Source organism: Mauremys reevesii, linkage group 12 (assembly GCF_016161935.1).
Source record: "Mauremys reevesii isolate NIE-2019 linkage group 12, ASM1616193v1, whole genome shotgun sequence".
Lineage (NCBI taxonomy): Eukaryota > Metazoa > Chordata > Testudines > Geoemydidae > Mauremys > Mauremys reevesii.
In genome coordinates this window covers 28,392,233-28,412,467 of record NC_052634.1, presented here as the reverse complement: position 1 = coordinate 28,412,467, position 20,235 = coordinate 28,392,233, and the positions used below count along the sequence as shown (strand labels likewise).

General features: G+C 48.3%; 3 non-coding genes and 1 pseudogene across 3 annotated transcripts; 1 reads left to right on the top strand and 3 right to left on the bottom strand.

Moving 5' to 3' along the window:
- Positions 1-1,090: 1,090 nt before the first annotated feature.
- On the bottom strand, positions 1,091-1,164 carry TRNAR-UCU. Its single transcript has one exon. It is a non-coding gene; the product is annotated as a tRNA-Arg (tRNA).
- Positions 1,165-4,891: 3,727 nt separating this feature from the next.
- On the top strand, positions 4,892-4,985 carry TRNAI-UAU. Its single transcript has 2 exons — positions 4,892-4,929; positions 4,950-4,985. It is a non-coding gene; the product is annotated as a tRNA-Ile (tRNA).
- Positions 4,986-6,499: 1,514 nt separating this feature from the next.
- On the bottom strand, positions 6,500-6,581 carry TRNAS-AGA. The gene has a single exon. It is a non-coding gene; the product is annotated as a tRNA-Ser (tRNA).
- A 10,098-nt stretch (positions 6,582-16,679) lies between these two features.
- Positions 16,680-16,811, bottom strand: LOC120376611 (annotated as a pseudogene).
- Positions 16,812-20,235: the final 3,424 nt, after the last annotated feature.

Below are 20,235 nucleotides of genomic sequence, written 5' to 3'. Positions count from 1 at the left end.
GGGGTCTGCTGCTGTCTGAACACACAAGACAGAATGCTGACACACTCTCAGCCCCCCAAACACACTGTCGCTCCCCCCACGTACACACAACACACTCCCTGTCACACTCCACGTCCGCCCCCCATTTGAAAAGCACGTTGCAGCCACTTGCACACTGGGAGAGCTAACACACTGCACTGGTCTCTGTGGCATTGCCAGAGCTGCTAATGTGGCCACTCCAGTGCGCTTGCGGCTGTCAGTGTGAACACACGGCAGCGGTTTCCCTGCTGTGGTTTAACTCCCAGCGCTCTACCTCTGCAAGTGTAGCCAAGCCCTAAATTTGCCAGACCAACCAAACTCAGTAACTGCCCTCCACCACCACGTGCAGTGAGTAGGGACACAGTGAAGCGCACACCACACTTGCTGGCTCAGCCTTGTGCATGGTGGGGTGGCCACCTCCCCGTTGATGAGACCTGGTCCCACCATCTCCGTGGAGCTCCAGTCTGCCCTGCTGCCATCCCTGTCTGTGTTGTCTTCTCTAGCAGTTGACTGGAAGGTGCACATTGGCCGCACCTTCCATGTAGCCGTGTTGTCTCGAAGGGCGAAAGCAGGAGGAATGGTGCCTTCATAGCCCACCCAATATTCCATAACAGAGTTAAGGAAAATATTTCTCAATGAACTCTCAGTAACAGATCAGAAGCAGCCAGTGTCTGTATCAGTCTACGAGCATTGGTATTTTCTTGAAATTTGTCAGACCAACCTAACTAACACCTAACACACATTTGAAGTTCTTCTTTTCACACCGTTGCTCATTCTCAGGTTCTGCTTTGTCTCCAGACAGATCCATTCTCTTTCAGTACAGCCTTGCTCTTTCTGTCTGTTTCACTCACTGAGGTGTCGGAGTAAACGCTCCCCTTCCTTCTATTCTCAGACAAACACTAGTATTAAGTGTTTCCTACTGATGGGTCTCGAAAGCATTTGTCAAGTGGAAGATGCCATTTCTGGGGGATTGTTCCCAAGATCCAGTACTTTGTGTTCAAACGTCTCCCAGCTTCCTTGGTGAAAATAACACCAATGCTTCTTTGCAATGTACAAGAAGAAAGGAGTTTTTCACCCCAGATGGGACTTGAACCCACAATCTCTGACTTAGAAAGCCAGTGGCCTTGTCCATTAGGCCACTGGGGCCCTGAAGAGAAGGGTGGAAATTCCCTCTCAGGATTGCACATTCCTCATATTCACTCAGATGCCAAATACCCCATTTAATGGCCTTACAGAAACGTCTGCATCCCCTGGCAGTGAGGCAACTGGGCAGGTGGCTGACAGAGCTGAGCACCACCTTTCTTCCAGCCATCGTTAGAGAAGAACCCCACCCTAGCGTCACCCCTCCCTCCTTCAGCACCTCCACGGCTGTGGCTCTGAGTGGCAGTAGGATGATTAGGGGCAGAATCCGGGGCTGGAAAGGGGGTAAGGTCGGCCTGTAAGGAGTAACCAGGTGGGGCAGACCCAGGGGGAGGCTGTGGGCTGCTGGTTGGTTGTTGGGATCCGAGCTCTAGATCAAAGTTGCACAGTGACCTGACACCCAGGGTTATAGGGCCGACATAGTGACCCCCTCGGTGACCCCCAAACCTTTGTTACTAAGGGCATTGAGGAGTCTCTGTCCCTTAACAACTTCTGGGAGCTCCCCAGCAGGCTGCGGGCGTCAGCCACCTCCTGCCTCACAGGTCAGACTCTTGGCGCTGTGCCAGCCGCCCCCTCGCTTGCAGGCCCAGTGTAAGAAGCAGGAGGCCCGGTGCTGGCAGAAGAGGGTTTTGATTAATCAACCTCTGTGTGCTGGGCACAGGACGCTTCCACTCAGTAGCATAGCTGGGGGGGAGCCAGGGGAGCAGCTAAGGGTGTCGGGTTCCTCCGGTGGGGGTGTGGAGCAGCTGTTCGTTTTCCTGTTCGCACTCCTCTGTGGTGTGAAAATCGGGGAGGGGAGGCAGAAGCCCCACTTCCCTCCCGAAATGACGCCCAGTGGGGGAAGCCAGGACAACAGGGGGGGGCGGCAAGTGGTGGCCAGACTCTCACCACCAGGGTCTAGCCTAGCTCAGGGTCCAGCTCAACTTCCTCCCCGCGCCACTGGTCCCCAGTCCCCTTCCACCACCAGGTCAACCCAGGCACTAGGGCAGGAACGGGGTGAGGCAGCAGGTCAAGCTGAGCAAGGCAGGCAAAAGCGAGTCTTGTCTTCGTTGGCCGCTCACAATGGCGTCCTTTTTGTGTGCAACTGCTGCAAAAATATCTCGGGCAGAGAAGCAACAGGCCCAAACATTACCATGCAGCTGCCAAAGTAGCTCAGTTGGGAGAGGGTTAGGCTGAAGTTCTAAAGGTCCCTGGTTCAATCCCAGGCTTTGGCAGGTTCTTTTATCCCTCTTTGCCCAGTGGTGGCTTGTTTTCTGGGAGCACAGTGGTCCCTGCACCCAAGGTGAGTCCCTGAGCTTGGGCTCTGCAGTAGGAAAAGATATTGTGGGCTTCTGCCCCTAATTGGCTGGCCTGACCTTTAACAATGAGGGACAGGAGCTGTCTCTCCTAAGTGAGTTATTGGTGGACCCAAAATGGAAGGAAGAGAGTGCTAGAGGGGGTGCTGGGCAGTGACAGGCAGGTATAGAGGATGAAAACTCTTCTGTGCAGCTGAGGGAGGGCAGTGCCAGGGAAGGGGCATGTGTGAAAGTGGCCCTGTGGAAGGGAGTTGGGGTCCCAGGAGGAGGCACTTGATGTTCAGTGACTTGGAGCAGCTGGGCTTGGCCATGGTGGGTGTTCAGGAAATGCACATTAACAACTCTAGGGTAGCTTGATGGGCAGAGGGTGATTGGAGGAAGGGCCCATCTCTCTGGTCCTCCAGGCCAGGGAAGAATGATGGGGTTGGAGTCTTGTTCTTCACATTCGTGGTGTGAGTACAGAAGGGCCTGGAGCTCCGACCAGGGAGGGCATTACTGGTGGGCTTTGTGCTCCATGGCACTGGTTACGGCTATATTAGTGTGTATGGTCCCCAATTAAGGCATGAAAGGAAAGTTCTATGAAGGAACTGGCTTCCTTCTTCTAGACCGCACGGTGTTTGGTGTCGGGGGGGATTTCAATTGTTGCACCGGCCTGAGGACTGATGGTCCTGTTTTCCCAACCGTCAGAGGAAACTCTTCTACGATGAGCACTACCTGGTGCAGGTCTGTAGTGAGGTCGGCTTAGAGAATGTGTTTCTGCACAGTGAACCAGTGGAGGGTGAGCAGTAACCTCCTATTCCTCTGACCCGAGCTCACACCAGCCGCAGAGGGGATACACCTTTCTGCGGGGACAGGCCAGGAGTCGCACTGACCGGATTTCCGTGAAGGAGATCACGTCGACAGCCCAGTGCAAGGTGGAGCCAATGGACTGTTCGGATCACACAGCTCTCACCGTGTGCTCAATGTGGGCAATTCCCTGACCCATGGCAGAGGCTATTGGAAGCTGAACATCCAGAGCTTGCAAGACAAAGGGGCAGGGGCGTGAGGCCTGGCTGTGTTGGCAGAATGGGAAAGCATCAGAGGGCTCTGTGGTTACCAGGGGGATTGGTGGGAGTCAGTGAGGAAGGAGTTGGTGGCTTTGTTCCGGTGGCTGGGGAAACACCACAACATTAAAGAAACCAACAATGCCAAGCCCTGCAGTGTCACCTGTGGGATTTCCACAAGAGCATCCAGGCAGGGGAGCCAGTCAGGGTGTGACTGTACGACCGGATCAAGCGACAGCTGCCCAAGTTCCAGGAGATGAGGCTGCAGTTGGCTGATATGAGCGGGAGCATCGAGTGAAGGGAGGAGCAGACTCCCCTGACATTTTTGCAGCCTGCAGGGAATGGAGACAAAGCAGGGGGATGCAGGGACTCAGGGCAGGACCCACGGATCCGGTAGTGCAGGACCACAGTCACTGGAGGAGGAGAGAGAGTCCCGCGAGAGGAAGCTGCTGGTGGGAAGCAATAAGTGCAGAGTGCAAACCAGCTGAGAGTCACAGGGGTCTAGAAAATGAAATAGCAGCAGGTCCCAAGGTGTAATGGGCAGCACTCAGGGCTCTGAATCCTGGAATCTGAGTTCAAATCTCAGAGGGACCTCATGGCAATACGTTGCTTTGCTATAAAGCACTGGAGTTCAATGTGTTTGGCTACCTTCTCTCAGGGTCAACTAGAATGAGGGTTTTTCCCTCCTGCTGGGTGACTGATGCCCACTGGAGATAGGTGTTTGGTCTGGCTGGTTCAATGGGTTGGCGGCTATAGGTTGGGGTCCTAGAACTTAACAGTCTGGCTAGAGATTCCTGTGGATTGATCATATGGTTGCTTCTCACTGCTTCACCTGATGCCCACAACTTCGGTCCCTGCAGCTGCCACACTCTTCCTCTTGCCCACAAGGCATTTAAAGGAAGGAGGGCCAGGGCCAGGCTTCATAGTCAGGGCTAGGCAGGAGGGAGGAAGAGTCCCAGGCTGGAGCCCAACACACCTCTCCTCCTCTGGGCACCTGGGGTGTTGTTCCCCCCTGTTCAGGCACCCCTGGGGCCCTGCACTTCACACAGCTCTCCCTGATTTCAGCTGTTAGTGAGGGAGCCTCACTGCTAGCGCAGACTGGGCAGTTTCTTGCATGAGAGACACTGTCCCAAAGCAGGACTAATACTTAGAGCTGGTTATCAGTGATTTCAGATCTGTTGGTCTGCAGCAAGACTCTCCATTGAGTCTTAACCAGCTCTGTTATTACACAGGGAAGAACAAAAGGGTCAAATGGGGCCTGGAAGCCTTAAGAAGAATCCACCCCACCGAGTACCAACACTTGTTGCTACCTGCTCTCAGCCCCACTGAGAATGTTTTGGGGTCACTCCTCGCCTGTATCAACCTAGGGAACTGGGAGAACACCAATTAACAGGTGCTCCAGTGGCACAATTGGTTAGCACATAGTACTTATAGGGCAGTGCTAAGAGGAGCTATGCTGAGGTTGTGAGTTCAAACCTCACCTGGAGCACTGGCTTTCATTAACCAAGTGGCATCACCCCCTCATTTGTCCCTGTGGAATGTAGAATTCTGACCCTGAGGCAGGGGAGGAGTCAGAAATGTCCCCTTCACTTATTATCTTCTCTCCAGAGCACAGGTCAGAATCTACCATCCTTTCTCCCCTGAGCCCCTGTGCCAGGATCCCTCAAGCAGAGCCTGGAGTCCTGCCCCTGGCGTCTGTACTATTGACAAAGACTAAGTGGACAGGGACAAAACACTCAAATCCCGCCTGGTGCGGGGAGCCAGGTTTGCTCTTCAAATTCTGTCATTGGTACATTTCCAGGCCTGGGAATGTCCCACAACAGCATTTAATGGGAAGCTGCCTGCAGAACAGTTACACTGCACAGAGCTCCTGTGGAGGAGGGGTGGGAATTGGTAACATTTTGAGGATCGTTTGGGAAATGAGCCTTTGCTGACAAGGTTTGTCTCTGTTCATATTTCACCTTCAGGTGTTATGTTGAGGGATCTTTAGTATATTTTTGTGAGGTTAATAACTATCTCCTCAACTTTATTTACTCAACTTAAAAATTGGTCACTTGATTTTTGCATCTCCCTGTGAAAATACAACTGACACGTGTGGCTTTCTACAGGGGTCATGATGTTAAAGTTGGGGAATTAAGTCTCTGTACTTCTGGGGGGGTGGGTTGCTTTTTTACAGCTGCCTCACTGCCAGACACACCAGGCTGTTAGCTGCACCCACTGTCCTGCCAGGGGCCCCGCTGAACCCTGGGCGGCTGCACTACAGTGCTGGGGTGACTCTGCAGGTGGAGAAGCTGCTGTGGAGCAATGTAGAGCAGGTGCAGGAAGGAGACGGGGTCACTATTCTCATTCTGAACTGCACAGTTTTCCAAATTTGGGAATAGATTAATAGATTCATAGACTTATGGTCAGAAGGGACCATTATGATCATCTAGTCTGACCTCCTGCACAATGCAGGTCACAGAATCTCACCCACCCACTCCTGTAACAAACCCCTAACCTATGTCTGAGTTATCGAAGTCCTCAAATCGTGTCAAGTATTTTTTCTCTGTCCTAGCAAGAATGAATTGAATTTTGTGACTTTCTGGAAAGTGCAGCGAGATTAAATGTGGGGAATTCAGTCTCTGTGTTTGTGAGCTGATGTTTTCCTCTCACAGGTCAGTGCCTGCATTGAAATACCAAAAGGGATCTAAGGGCTGGTGTATGCTGGGCACTTCACTGGCAGAGCGACGACTCTCAGGGTATGAAACCCCCCGTCCACCCATATAGTTACAGTGACCTAAGCCCTGGTTAGATAGTGCTAAAGAAAAGGAAGAATTGTTCTGTCAATGCAGCTATTACAGGGATGGGAAAACCTCTCCACTGACTGTATACTCCAGAGTGCTATAGCAGGTGCCACAGCAGCATTTTAAGTGTAGACAGAGTGAAACTAGATTTAGCTCCAGTTTGCACTGTGAATGCTCAGGCACTAAAACTAGAGCAATCATAACAACAGCACAGTGCTTGCGTAGTTGGCAGGATTTGAACCTGCGCGGGGCGACCCCAATAGATTTCTAGTCCATCGCCTTAACCACTCGGCCACAACTACTTGATGTATAATTGTTTTACTACACGATAATTCAGTTCTCACTGAATTGTCTCTTCAAATTGTTTGCTCAGACCAGCTCCCCCAGCAGACTCATGACTGTGCATCAGTGTAAGTGTGTCCTTGGGTGAACAGCGAGAATTCCTGCCCATTTCCCTTCCGGCTGGAGCAGGATGAGCGTGTGTTTGTGTGAATGACATTGCTGTAGATTGTTGTTCATTCCCCACTCTGACAATTCAGACAGTCCCTTTCCTAGTCAAATCTCCAGCACATCATTCCAATATCAGGTGGCAGGATTTCTCTGGGGCACTGAAATTTTTTCAGGGGGCTGGTGCATGAACTGAGCCTTGCATTCCACCCTTGATGTTTCATGGACTAACAACAGCAGCAGAAAGAAAGAGCCGAGCCAATATCTCCCTGGCAGGGATGCAGGTGCCACGTCCCCTCTGTCTGACCATCGCATTGCAGGAGAGAAGATTTCACTGGAATCGAATGCCCTGGCTCAGACCAGAGACACAGGGAGGTTTTGCTGTTCATGGATCTGTGCAAAGAAAATTGTGTCTCTGTGGGAAATGGAGGCAGGAAATGAAACACCCAATGCCCTAAGGAATGTGGGTGAAGGACTCGGGCTGAGCAATGATTTAACAGGGGTGTGGTTCAATTTATTGGCCTGATTAAAACTATGGCTAAAAGCCCCCTGTAACAGGGGCTGCAGGACAGGACAGGCAGATCTGCGCGGAGTGTTCAGAGCTGCCCCATATCTGCCCTTTCTCTGCACCGCCCCTGCTCCCAGAATGCACCAGGCCCTGGACTGAACTCTTCCCCTGCTGGCCGAGCTGGTTTCATTTGCTGTGATCCTGTTGGCTTGGCAGGGGGGAAGTGACAGTCCCACCCCAGAGCCAACGCCCCCCTGTCACCCAGCCCCCTGACCCCCAGCAGTGCAGGTCAGCCAGGAGCTGGGCCCTGCCAGGCACTCAGGGGCGTCTCCCCTGCAGCTGGGGGCTCTCCCCAGTGTGGTCTGTGGGAGCTCGCGCACTAATGGGGCAGCGGCAGCAGCCGCGTGGTGGGTTGGGCTGGTGACCCGGGTCCATCTCCTGGGGTCGGCTGGGTTCATGCTCAGGCGACTGGCCCCAGCCACCGGCCGAGCCCCACGGCCACGCTGCTGCTGTTACCGCACTAGCCCCTCACGCCCCCATTCCCTCACTGAAGCCAGGAGAAGGTTTGCAGGGAGGAGGTGGGAAGGGTTTGACCCCAATATCCCAGAGCTGATTCTCCCCACAAAGGGGTGTGTGCATGTGGTGGGTGCCGTGTGCAACGCCCTGTGCCCATGAGGAGGGGACCGGAGCTCTGCCGGCAGGAAGATTTATCCTGCAGGAGCCCTGCCCCCCTCCCCCAGGGGTTCCCTGGAGCAGAGAAGCTTTGAATCCTCGCCGGAGACTAGAGACGCCCGAGCAGCACGAGCTGCCTGGCAGAGGTTCTGGATCAGGGCCTCACGGGCACATTGGGTTCATTCCCTCAGGGATGCCCTGCCCAGTGCCTGGGCTGCTCTCACTCCCCAGCACAGAGGGGGCTGCAGGCTCTTTGCCAAGCTGGGTCCCAGCTCAAGGCAGATTTAACACTAGCAGGGGGCCCAGGTATGTGATGGTGCCGCTCAGGGAGGGAATCTGGGCCAAAGACTTATTAGAAATTGGGTAACACTGAAGTGGGACTAGAAAGACCCTTGCTGGGATGTGGCGGGTAGGTAGCCCCCATTGTGTACCGTGCCCTCACCGAGAAGTCTCTGGGAGTGTGGATTCTTCCTGATGGGCCACCAGCACGTCTCATTGGTCCTGATGTCGGCTGCTCCTTTGTTGATACTGACAAGCTGGCTGTGGGCCTTTCCCACTCACCCCATAGCTCCGGGATGCACAGACAGCAATACTGGTGTGGAAGAAACGAACTCCACTCTCAGGTTTCAAGATCCTTAAGATCACTGACTTGCCAATGTAATTGTCAGGGGGGTATAGCTCAGTGGTAGAATGTTTGACTGCAGCTCAAAGGGGCTTTGGTCCAAATCCAAATACCCCCTAAAAGCCTGGTCCTTCAACAAAAAATAATTGCATGTCCATTTCCATTATGTTCAGGAGCTCCACTGACTAGGGATAAATGGAAATGTCGGGGACTCGAACCCCAACAGCGAAGTTCGTTGTCTGACCGCAGTGAGACAGGCAACACCAGCAAGGTCCGATCAAAAGTTCTTTATTGACAAGTGCACGTATCAGTAAAGAACAGCTCGTATCCGAAAAGAACCAGCCCCCTCTTTACAGCTTAGTATTAGCTTATATAGACAGTTTTATTACGTCATAAATTATTCACTTCACACAACCCATATCCCACCCCCCTTTGGTTAGTAACAAACCCTAATAACAAAGCACATCTGTCTTTCTTTATAATGTAAGCAAGTTGTGATGCCCCAGCAACTTTCTTATCAGCATAGTTGCCAAGCACCAGACACTGGAAGACAGGAGTTAACGCAGCTGGTAACTTGAGGAATGCACCTCCCTTTCTTATCTCACTTTTTCCCAGGGCTTTATGAAACATGCTGACTTCAGTCAGATTGACATAACTGGTTTTTGTGCTACATCTTTATTCAGGCCTAACAATCCCCCCTTTGTCCCTAGAGGACCAACGGGACTCTTGGGACAACAAATGATCACTTGGCAGGGCACAACCGGGTTACGGTTTCTTCAGTTGCAGACGAAGCTTCAAATCGCCTTCAGGGGTAACGGTTCATTGGTCTGGGACACTGACTATAAATCAGTTAGGTATACCAAGTGGTCTAATGTCCCAGATGTCTCGGTAAATAATTCAGTCCCACATGCATCCTCCCCATGGACCCAGCAGGATTCGGTATGTGGAAGCTACACCCACCCTAACTGGTCCATATGCTTGGAAGGAGCACTGTGAATGTCCACACTTCCATCCAGAAAGTGTCCAAGTATGTCTTCATGACCACAGATCAGATGGTACTCCTGTGTGTCTGTAAGGGCAGTGGGCCAAGTCCAGTGCTCAGGATCAATTTAAACATACTAGATCCCACTGCAATGCCTTTCCAGCCTCAGTGATATTTAGTACCATCTCTGTCAGTAACTTCTGGGTCACAGAACTAAGGGTGGAAATGACATGTAACTCACCAACTCCAGCCTGTACTTAAGATAGCTGAGCTTCAAAAATAAGTCTAGTGGCCTTTTCTAGTTGGCCCAATTTCTCATCATTTTCTTGGCCTTAAGAATATTCCAAATGGCTGTGTACCATTGGCCCCTAGACCACAGGGACTTGGTCAATTCTCTTTCTTTCCAGAGGAAATAACCCAGGCCCGCTGTTGTGCTAATCTAATGGCAGCCCCTTGTGAGCAATCTGGGTATGTAAAAGCGATCTGAAAACTGGATAAGGACAATGCTATTCAAAATGCAATGAGGGAGGGCAATACATGCTGAAGGATTTATCCAAAACACAGGGCACAGCCTGTAGAATAAACCCCAAAATCCAATTAATACCACAGTTCCAAACATAAGTCCCACAAATTTCTTCCTGCCAGTGTGTAATTGTTTGTTTCTTCACCAGGGTCAGTTCTTAATGTTCTTTTTGGTCAGGAATTCCTGGACTTTGGCAATGTCAGTGGAGTGAGTGTTTTTTCTTCTTTCCCAAAACAGATGTAGTTTAGCATTCTACAGGGAAGAGATGATGAGTACATCACCCTGTAATGGTTTTGCTTCTTTTATAAAAATTCAAAGGCACAATAGATTTGTCCGTGGACAAGGGAGAGGTTCAACCAGCACGTTACCTTGTCCTTTTGCCATGCTGTTCAGAAGCACAATAGAACTAGAAAAAAAAATAGGCTTATCATCAGTAGGAGAATTCTTCTGAGGTGGAGGGGTCTTTTCGCAGAGAGAATCCTGGGTCCAAACAGTCAGTCTTTGGCACTTCACAGCGGTGTTGGTAGTCAGCAGGACTCAATACGAGCCTTTCCAGCATGGAGCCAAGGCAGTCTTTCGTTGAAGGATCTTTATGTAGACCCAGTCTCCTGGTTCCAAGGGGTGGGAGGGCTGCTAGGATCTTTGGGTTGTTTCTTCTTTACCTGTGAGAAAAGAAACCTAACACATTGCATTAGTGTCTTTGCAGAGTTTACAAATTTTATAGCTGCATGGGCAAATTTAAGTCCCCCCCCTTGTTCCTTTTGAGGGTTAGCCAAGTCTTAGCTGTGAGGAGTGTCCTTGAACAATGTCAGTGTCTCAGCTTTAAACTGAGCATGTTATCTATTTTTTTTTTCAGTCAACTTTTTTTTTTTTCGCTTCCCTTCTCAGCTTTTTTTTTTAACCTACAAAAAAACGTTCATGTTTTACGTATACACCTGGTGTTAACAATGAACACATACACATTGCTGTTATACAGTACATTAGTCTTATCTAATATATGCCACATATACCATTTCACTAAAATAATGTTAGTACAGAACTTGAGAACAACAAACCAAGACAAGCACACCCACTTCGATGAGTTCATTTAATACAAACTGTAGTCCAATAGCTTTCCACCATCCCCAGCCCTCTGGCTAGAAGTCTGAGGTAGCCAGAAGGATCCCATGTACAATATGGGGAGTGGGTTAACTTTTCATGTCCTTGCTTCCAAAGACTGTTGGTATGCAAATTCTAATAACAATTTTCAATGAAAAGATTTGGCCAATAAAATTTCTTTCTCTTACTTAAGAAAATGTATAAGACTTTAGTATATCACATTTTTCTGATGTATCCAAACACTTTGTATTCTAAGTTGAACAAAACAAATATCTGCATTTCAATCCAACACTGCAGCTTGATTTTAAATCAGACCATCCCATAAAAATATTAAACACATCAATTTTGGCCACAAGACTGAACATAGAACACAAAACACAAAACACAATTTTTACTGTGCCAGCAAATCATGGTACGTTGAATGCTGTTCAGCCGGCATCAGTTTTCTCTGATCATCTGAAAGACAAAACAGAAGTCTACCCCTTCTGGGCAGGCAATCATTACTAAAAATATACAAAGACTTTTGTTGATATTAGGCAAAACAAGGGAATTACCCCATATTTTCTTGTATGTGTTTTATAGGCAGCCCCTGTTTTAGTGGCTCCTATCTTATTAGTTAGATAATTTGCATTAATACAGATGCTTGCTGGCTCACTTTTTACTTGTAACTCCTGCTTGTAAACACTGAAAGAAAACATCATCACTCACAGTGCTCTTAGAGCCTAATACAATTTTAATTACATAGCACTGGATACATTCTTCAGCTAATTTAACAAAATTGTTCATAGCCAAATGATTGCAATTTAATAATTTCTTTGCCTGTCTTACTTACAAACATTTTAAAGACACCAAGAACTTTTTACTTTAGTACATTTACAAAGTTTAACTGCTGTTCCCTCCAGCAACTATAGAGTTAACTTTTCACTGTGCCTTAAATTACTTGCCTGTTCTTTTAACAGCCACTTACCAACTCAGATCACCATTTCAAATATTTTTCTGAGTATATGAACCCCTATGCGTATACTTACTTACTCTGTTCTTGTTTTTTCACTACACCCTAAAAGTTTCCAACCTGTACTCCAAGCTTTCTGTCTGTTGCCTGGCCTCCTGGGCCCGATCCTTTTTTTTTTTTTTTTCTGAACCGTTTCTTTCCATGGGTACCAACGTATTTCACTACCAGTTAGCTAGGAGGGTGGGCTTTTTAAGTAGCCCCCCACCCTTCTAGTCCTTTCCCTAAAACATTTCTACTCACAAAACTACTCGAGTCCTCCCCTGTGAGGCTTGCCACCTGGGCAAAACACATGGCCCACTGGCGTTGAACTATTCAATTTCCTCTTGTAGCAAACACACTGCTGTTACGACATATGCTGAGCACAAATGGTTAAATTTTAACAAGTCCCTGAAGGACTGGTACTTGCTTAGCCAGGGCTTCCTTTTCTAACTGGAAATCCTGTCTCAAGGCCTGCAACTTGCCCTGGCGCAGGTTGGAGTTGCCGCCTGGTTCATGATCCATGCTCTTAATTGCTCAATTCTAGTTATCAAGTACACATCTCGTCCCTTTTCTCCAACTACTCTATTGCCCAGTCCTGCTACAACTGGGGGCAGATCCACCTGCCACCCTTCCGGTCAACCAGGGTGGAGAGAAAATGCTAAACCCCTCTCCAGTTCTCAGACTCACTGCAGCTGAGAGTGGGCTCACCTTTAATCATGCAATCCTCAACATATAACACCAACAGTACCAAACAAAACAAACATAAAATAACAAGGGTAAAACAAATAGATGGTGTAAATTCTGCAGGGCTCCCCCATTCTCAATTGCTCACCAAACTGTGACAAATTTCTGTTACCAATTTATGCCTCATGTCAGGTGATCAGACTGACACTGCAGGACATTGGAGAAACACACCATATAATCAAATTTTAAAGCTTCATTAGAAATAATAAAACAACAATGAAGAGTGTTGGGAACACTCCCACATTACTCAGGAAGAACATGAATACTTCAACCCTTAAGCCACTTTAATACTCACACATGTTCAAACTGGCCACGTCTGTATAACGTTTAGAGAAGGGGAATAGGCAGATGGGAGATTATCCTGTATACAGCTTGTCCAGAATTTTCAACATGCTTCCGCTCTTGGGAGAGCTGTTTTTTACACCCTGGAATCTCCTGCAGTGTCTCTTTTAGAGAGTCCAGTTCAGATTCCAGCCCGTGGCTTCTTCAGTTTCACCAAGTCAAGCTGAATTTTAAATTAACCCGTTCCTAGACAAATTGCTCACACTGTGTCAGAGGCTTTTCTTTGGTGATTAAAAGCTTTTTTGAGATATATGATTTTATCTAGATTGAAGGTACCTTCTAATGGGCATTGTTTAGATAGATTTTCACGCGTGTAAAGATTCCAATTCTCTAAATACCTGCAGGTTTTAGGACCATAATGTACGTACATGTAACATGCTGGGGTACCCTTAGAGGGTGAGGTGGAATATTTAGACTGTTCCTTCCCCATTTTTCACTTACACACACACCCCCACACCCCAAAGCCATTATTTTCTATTACCACTATGCATCTTATCTTGCTGCACAGTCAATAAATTCAGATGACGTGAGCCCAACAGAGACAGACGTCCCCACGGACAGTCTTCCTTCCAGTGTGGCTCTGGGGCATATGGTGGGGGATTTTTTTTTTACAAGAGCTCTCCATACAGCTTTAAACATACAGCTCCAAAAGCTACCCAATTCCAGAATTTTTTTTTTTAATTTTTAAGTATTAGAGACAATGGGGCATCCCCCAGGCACTTACTGCCAACTTGTCCCATTTGGTAAGGGGACTCTAACCCCTCTTTCCCGCGTCGAGGTAAAGGGACTCTAACCCCCACCTCCCGCGTCGAGCACTCACTTACCTCTCCAGGGGACTCGAACACCTGGACTGGGACTCAAACCCAAGCTGGGACTCTAACCCAGACTACTTGGATCCTGTGCAAACCTGGACTGGGACTCTAACCCAGACCTAAGTTGTCAGGGTTAGACAATCTGCACTGGGACTCTAACCCAGGCAACCTTAACCCTACTCAACGGGTAGGTGGATGTTGCTGGATTTCTACGAGCTTCAGCTGGTTCACAGAACTCGCCTTATCACCGACGCAGAGATCAGATTACCAGGCAAGGCTCCTCTAAACCAGAGGATGCGCGCTGCGTTGCCTCAGAGTCTGATCCCCCGCCGGAGAGTCAGACAAAGTCCCGGCGGAGTCGCCAAAGATGTTGGGGACTTTAACCCCGACAGCGAAATTCGTTGTCTGTTCACAGAGAGACAGGCAACACCAGCAAGGTCCGATCAAAAGCCTTTTATTGACAAGTGCACGCATCAACAAAAGGCCACTCGTCTCCAGAGAGAACCAGCAGCTTTTTACAGCTTAGCATTAGCCTATATAGACAGTTTTATTACGTCATACATCACTCACTTGAGCAAAACCCACCCCCCTTTGTTTAACAACTTATAACTAGACACTTTTAATATACACACATGCCTAGACTTTATGTCTACAACTTTAGATTATTAATTATATCTTAACAACACCCAAAAGTAAAAGATACAGGGGAGTTTTAAACAAACCTATAACTCAACCAAAAAGTTAGAATCTGAACCGTGGGATGCTAGAGTTCCTTATCAGCTCTTCAAACACTGTCCTTAGCACAGCTAATGGCATGCCAGCAATGCAATCACTGGCTTATCTCACATTTTCCAGGACTCTGTAAGACAATGCTGCTTTTCAGTACTTTTCCACTCTGGGATTACCCAGAAACCTCTGGTAGCCTGATTTCAGTCAGGTTAGCATAACTGTTTTGTCTGCTATATTTTCATTCAGGCCTAACACTAGTCTCTTTCTCCTGAAAAGCGGGAAAAGGCAGAGGCTTAAAGCTGCCTGTAGGAGAATTTTCAAAGCCATACAAGTGATCTGGACACTCAATTCCCACTGATTTCTAAACTGGTTTTCAAAATCCCCCACCACAAACAAATAAAAAAAAGGCTGATGAACAAACCCCTCACAACAACGCCTAGAAAAACTAAGTATTCTATAGATTGAGAAACAAAACCAGCTGTTATAAACTTCCCAAAGCATAATTTAAAAAGTCATATTTTAAAGCTTTTTCATTCATTCATTTAATACAAACCCCGCCCCCAGTCTATGCTGTCTCCCTCCCACTTCTCCAGCAGGAAGAAGCAGCGGGCATCAGCGCCAGACAGCAGCTGCATTCTAGCAATCCCGCCTATTCGGTGCCGGATTGGAAGAAAACTTGGTAAAAATCATCCTCCAACAATCCCTTTGGAAAGCACGTCTCTAGCTAAGCGCCGGCCATTTCTCCTGCAAAGACACCCTCCCTACTGCCAATCCCCGGCTACCCTGATTAACGTCGTAATGACTCGTTTTTTAAAACAAGTGGTCACGAAAGAAAATGGATCTGACCTTTTGCAAACAGCCTTTTTGTCAACAGATGGCCACGTTCTTCACTGAAGTGGGGGGAGCACACTTTGTAGTTTGTACAGGTCGAGTTTATTGCCCGCCCCCGAGGCTGCTAGCACCCCTCAATTCCCTCCCGCAAGCTCCCTATGTGCCCTCTCCCATCCCACTCTTTTTAGGGACTCCCTGAAATTCCCCCAATCTCAGACCTTACCAGAGAATCTCCTCACCCTTATTCTCCCCATACCAAGTTCCCCACACTTCTTCCCACACCAAAGGCTCTGTTCACACCCCCATTCCCACTTCCCCATGGCAGGGACCCTGTGTTTCCTCTATTCCCCTATGCCGGGGTCTTTGTGTACCCTCCCTTCCCCCCATGCCAGGTTCTTCCAATCTCCATAGGACGAGGGGTTCTGTGTACCTCCACTTATCCCCTTGCTTCATTTCAGGGCCCCCATTCTCTCCACCACTGTAGAGACTGTGTGCACCCCTATTTGCCTCTTCTCCCCCATTCCTCCCTCCTTCCCAAGTCAAGCTCTCCCAGTCCCCTTACCTGCCAGGGGTTCTGTGGGTCCCATTTTCTCCTCCCCCACTTCCACCTTACGCACTGTATTAAGGGCTCCGAGAGGCTCCGAGAAAGTTGCATACCAACAAACTGGCAGAGCATTAGGGGTAGAAATAGGGGCTACTCGAAATGGGGGAGAGGGTGGAGAAAAGAAGAAAAAGTGGAAAGTGGAGAGAACTTGCAGAATTAATATGCATGAATCTATAAGTTTAAACTAGAACGAGGGAGGACAAAAGAGAGGGACACTGCATAAAAAGGTGGACTTAGAAGTTTAAGCAATTAGAGGTTCAACTAAGCAACTGTTTACATAAAAAACTGTTGTATTTTTACACTGCATTTTCTTCTCTCGTGCTATTAGAAAACTCACTGAAAAACACCCACATCCTCCCACAATACAGAAGCAATACATATACTAAAAATTAGTTACAATCACTACATCCCTTCTCTAAATATACGCATCAGAAACAGAAGTTAAACACCAACTTCCAAAAAATGTTTTTAATGTAGTTTATACAGACTAACCACTCAGTCTGTGTTCTTTCCCTTCTACTTCCCCAGAGAGAAGAAAGAAAAATCATCAATAACAGACAACAACTGCATCAAAGCAATACTGCTTACTTGCTTTACATTCAGGAAAAAGCACTTTAACTCATCCTCCTACTTGTCCCTGCCAGCAGGTAGGGGATCTTGGGGGACAATTACTGCACTGGTGGGGTGCAAAATAAACTTTATTAAGAAAATGCAAAAACAGGGAAAATTCAATAGTGAGGGGTGTGGGGTTTGTTACGGTAGACAATTGGGGAGGGGTTTCTTTTGGTGAACAGTAGGGGGGTTTCAATAGTGGGGTACAATACAGTAGGATACAACATGGTGGGTAACCAATTAACACAGAAATATAAATGTAACAGGTAGCTAACAATTTCTATGTAAAGAGTGTGTCACAGCAGCATATAACCAACTAACAGGTTTCAGAGTAGCAGCCATGTTAGTCTGTATCTGTAAAAAGAACAGGAGTACTTGTGGCACCTTAAAGACTAAGGCCTGGTCTACACTACGCGTTTAAACCGGTTTTAGGAGCATAAAACCGATTTAACGCTGCACCCGTCCACACCAAGAGGCCCTTTATATCGATATAAAGGGCTCTTTAAACCGGTTTCTGTACTCCTCCTAACAAGAGGAGTAGCGCTAGTATCGGAATTGCCATATCGGATTAGGGTTAGTGTGGCGCCGTCGACGGTATTGGCCTCCGGGAGCTATCCCACAGTGCACCACTGACCGCTCTGGACCGCAATCTGAACTCGGATGCAGTGGTCAGGTAGACAGGAAAAGCCCCGCGAACTTTTGAATATTTCCTGTTTGCCAGCGTGGAGCTCCGATCAGCACGGGTGGCGATGCAGTCCAAAATCAAAATAAAAAAAGAGCTCCAGCATGGACCATGCGGATGTGATCGCAGTAAGGGCAGGGCAAATCCGTTCTATCAGCGCTCCGTTATAGAAGACGAAATTCAGAATCATTTTTAAAAATTCTCCAGACAGATGCCATAGCAGGGGCTCAGCGCACTGCTGCGTGACAAGCGTAATGGAAAGCCAAAGAATCAAATGGACGCTCATGGACTGGAGGACTCAAGCTATCCCACAGTTCCTGCAGTCTCCGAAAAGCATTTGCATTCTTGGCTGAGCTCCAAGTGCCTCTAGGGTCAAACAAACAGTGTCCATGGTGGTTCAGGGCATAGCTCGGCAATGTACACCCCCCCACCCACCCCAGAAGTAAAAGGGAAAAAATCCTCTCGTGACTATTTAACATGTCACCCTATCTTTACTGAATGCTGCAGATAGATGCAATGCTGCAGCAGTCAACACCAACATCCTTGCTCCCACGTCCCCTGCTATGGGTGGCTGATAGTGCAATATGACTGGTATCTGTCCTCATCATCATGAGCTTTTTGGCACGTGGTGCAGTGCAAAAGGACTGGTAACCATGCTGACTAACAACTGTCAGGTCCCCGTATGTCATATGCACCTAATTTTTCATGGTAGATGGTGCAGTATGGTTGATAACCGTCTTCATTATAGCAACAGGGGGCTGAGCTTCATCAGCCCCCACCCTTCATGTGTAAAGAAAAGATTCAATTGCCCCTGGACTAGCAGCAGGATGCTGGGCTCCTCTTCTCCACACTCCTTAATGTCCTGTCTGGACTATCATAGCAGCTGGAGGCTGCCTTCCACTCATTTCTCACTAACAAGTCACTGTGTCTTATTCCTGCATTCTTTATTATTTCATCACACTGCTATGGTAGCCGAGGAAGGCTGTGGGAAGAACGGAATCAACAGGTGGGGTTGTTACAGGAGCACCCCCTGTGAATAGCATACAGATCATCATTCCTGCAGGATCTGACACAAAGCAGCTGTGCTCTCTGGTTCTCTGAGACAGTGGTTCTCTAGTACACTTGCCCATATTCTAGGCAGGACTGATTCTGTTTTTTGATAGGAAGAATTGTTTTTTTGAAAGGAGGAATTGACTCAGGGAGTCATTCCCAATTTTGGCTTTTGCGCCCCTGGCTAAGAGCAGCCAGGGGCACTTATAACAGCAACAGATGGCGCAGTGCAAAAGGACTGGTAACCATGATCATCTTTTTACCAATTTATGGATTGGTAGATGGTACAGTATGGTTGGTAACCATCTCTGCTGTCATGCAAAAGCAAAAGCATGCTGCTGTGTAGCGCTGCTGAATCACCTCTGTCAGCGGCATCTAGTACACATACGGTGAGAGTCACAAAAGGCAAAACAGGCTCCATGATTGCCATGCTATGGCATCTGCCAGGGCAATCCAGGGAAAAAAGGCATGAAATGCTTGTCTGCCGTTGCTTTCCCGGAGGAAGGAGTGACTAACGACATTTACCCAGAACCACCCGCAACAATGATTTTTGCCCCATCAGGCACTGGGATCTCAACCGGAAATAAGGCTGCGGGAACTGTGGGATAGCTAGGAATAGCTACCCACAGTGCAACGCTCAGAAATCGACGCTAGCCTCGGACGCGGCCGCACACCACCGAATTAATGTGCTTAGTGTGGCTGCACTCGATTTTATAAAATCTGTTTTACAAAACCGGTTTATGCAAATTCAGAATAGTCCCATGGTGTAGACGTACCCTGACTCTAGAGCAGGCCGGGAGCAGCAGCTGAGGCAGAGAACAGCCTGGGCCGGGCAGATAAGAAGGAGTTTAGCCAGCAAAAAAGGTAAAATGGCAGTGGAGTGTCACCTTGGACTTGACAGCATTTCTCCATTGGTCTGTCTGCTTTGGGGCAGGGACAATAACACGTCCTGCTGCATTCGTTATTTCAAAGGGCAGTTTAGGATTTTCATTCTCACACACAGTGCACAAAGCAGGACTCAACCTTTGCTGTAAACTAAACAAGCTGCTCACAGATTCTGGCAGCCACAATGAGCAGTTGGGTGAGAGCTCAGAACTGCCCCTACCCCATAGGGAGGGGTTCATCTGTGTGGGGACTGGACCACTGACCTATCAGCTCCTAACTCCCAAACATTCAGTAACTCTATTATCAGTGCCTGTGAGTGTTATTTAAACCATAAGAAAAACCACACTGGGCCAGACCAAAGGCCCATCTAGCTCTGAATCTTGTCTTCTGACAGTAGCCAATAGCAGGTGCCCCAGCAACCAGGCACTACTGGGAGTGGAACCCAGGATCTCCTGTTTATGAAACAGAAGTTTTAGCCAGCTAAGCCATGGTGCCTGTGGGTAGCTAAACACACTGCCCACACCTGACTCCCTGCCATCGCCACCAGGGCCTGACAAGCTTTGCTTGTGTTTGGATTCTGCAAAGCAGAGAAGCAGGTGAGGTTTTCCTTGCAAGCTGTGTGTGAGTGAATCTTTGGCGAGGTCTGCACTACAAAGTTGTTTCAGCAGAATTATATTGCTCAGGTGTGTGAAAAACACACAACGCTCCCTCGGTCGGCAGCTTGTGGCTGGTGCACACACTGCAATGCCATGTCTGGCGACAAAAGTGCCCTGTTTTGGTGACAAAATAAAACGACTTCAATGAGAGAGCTAGAGCTTTTTG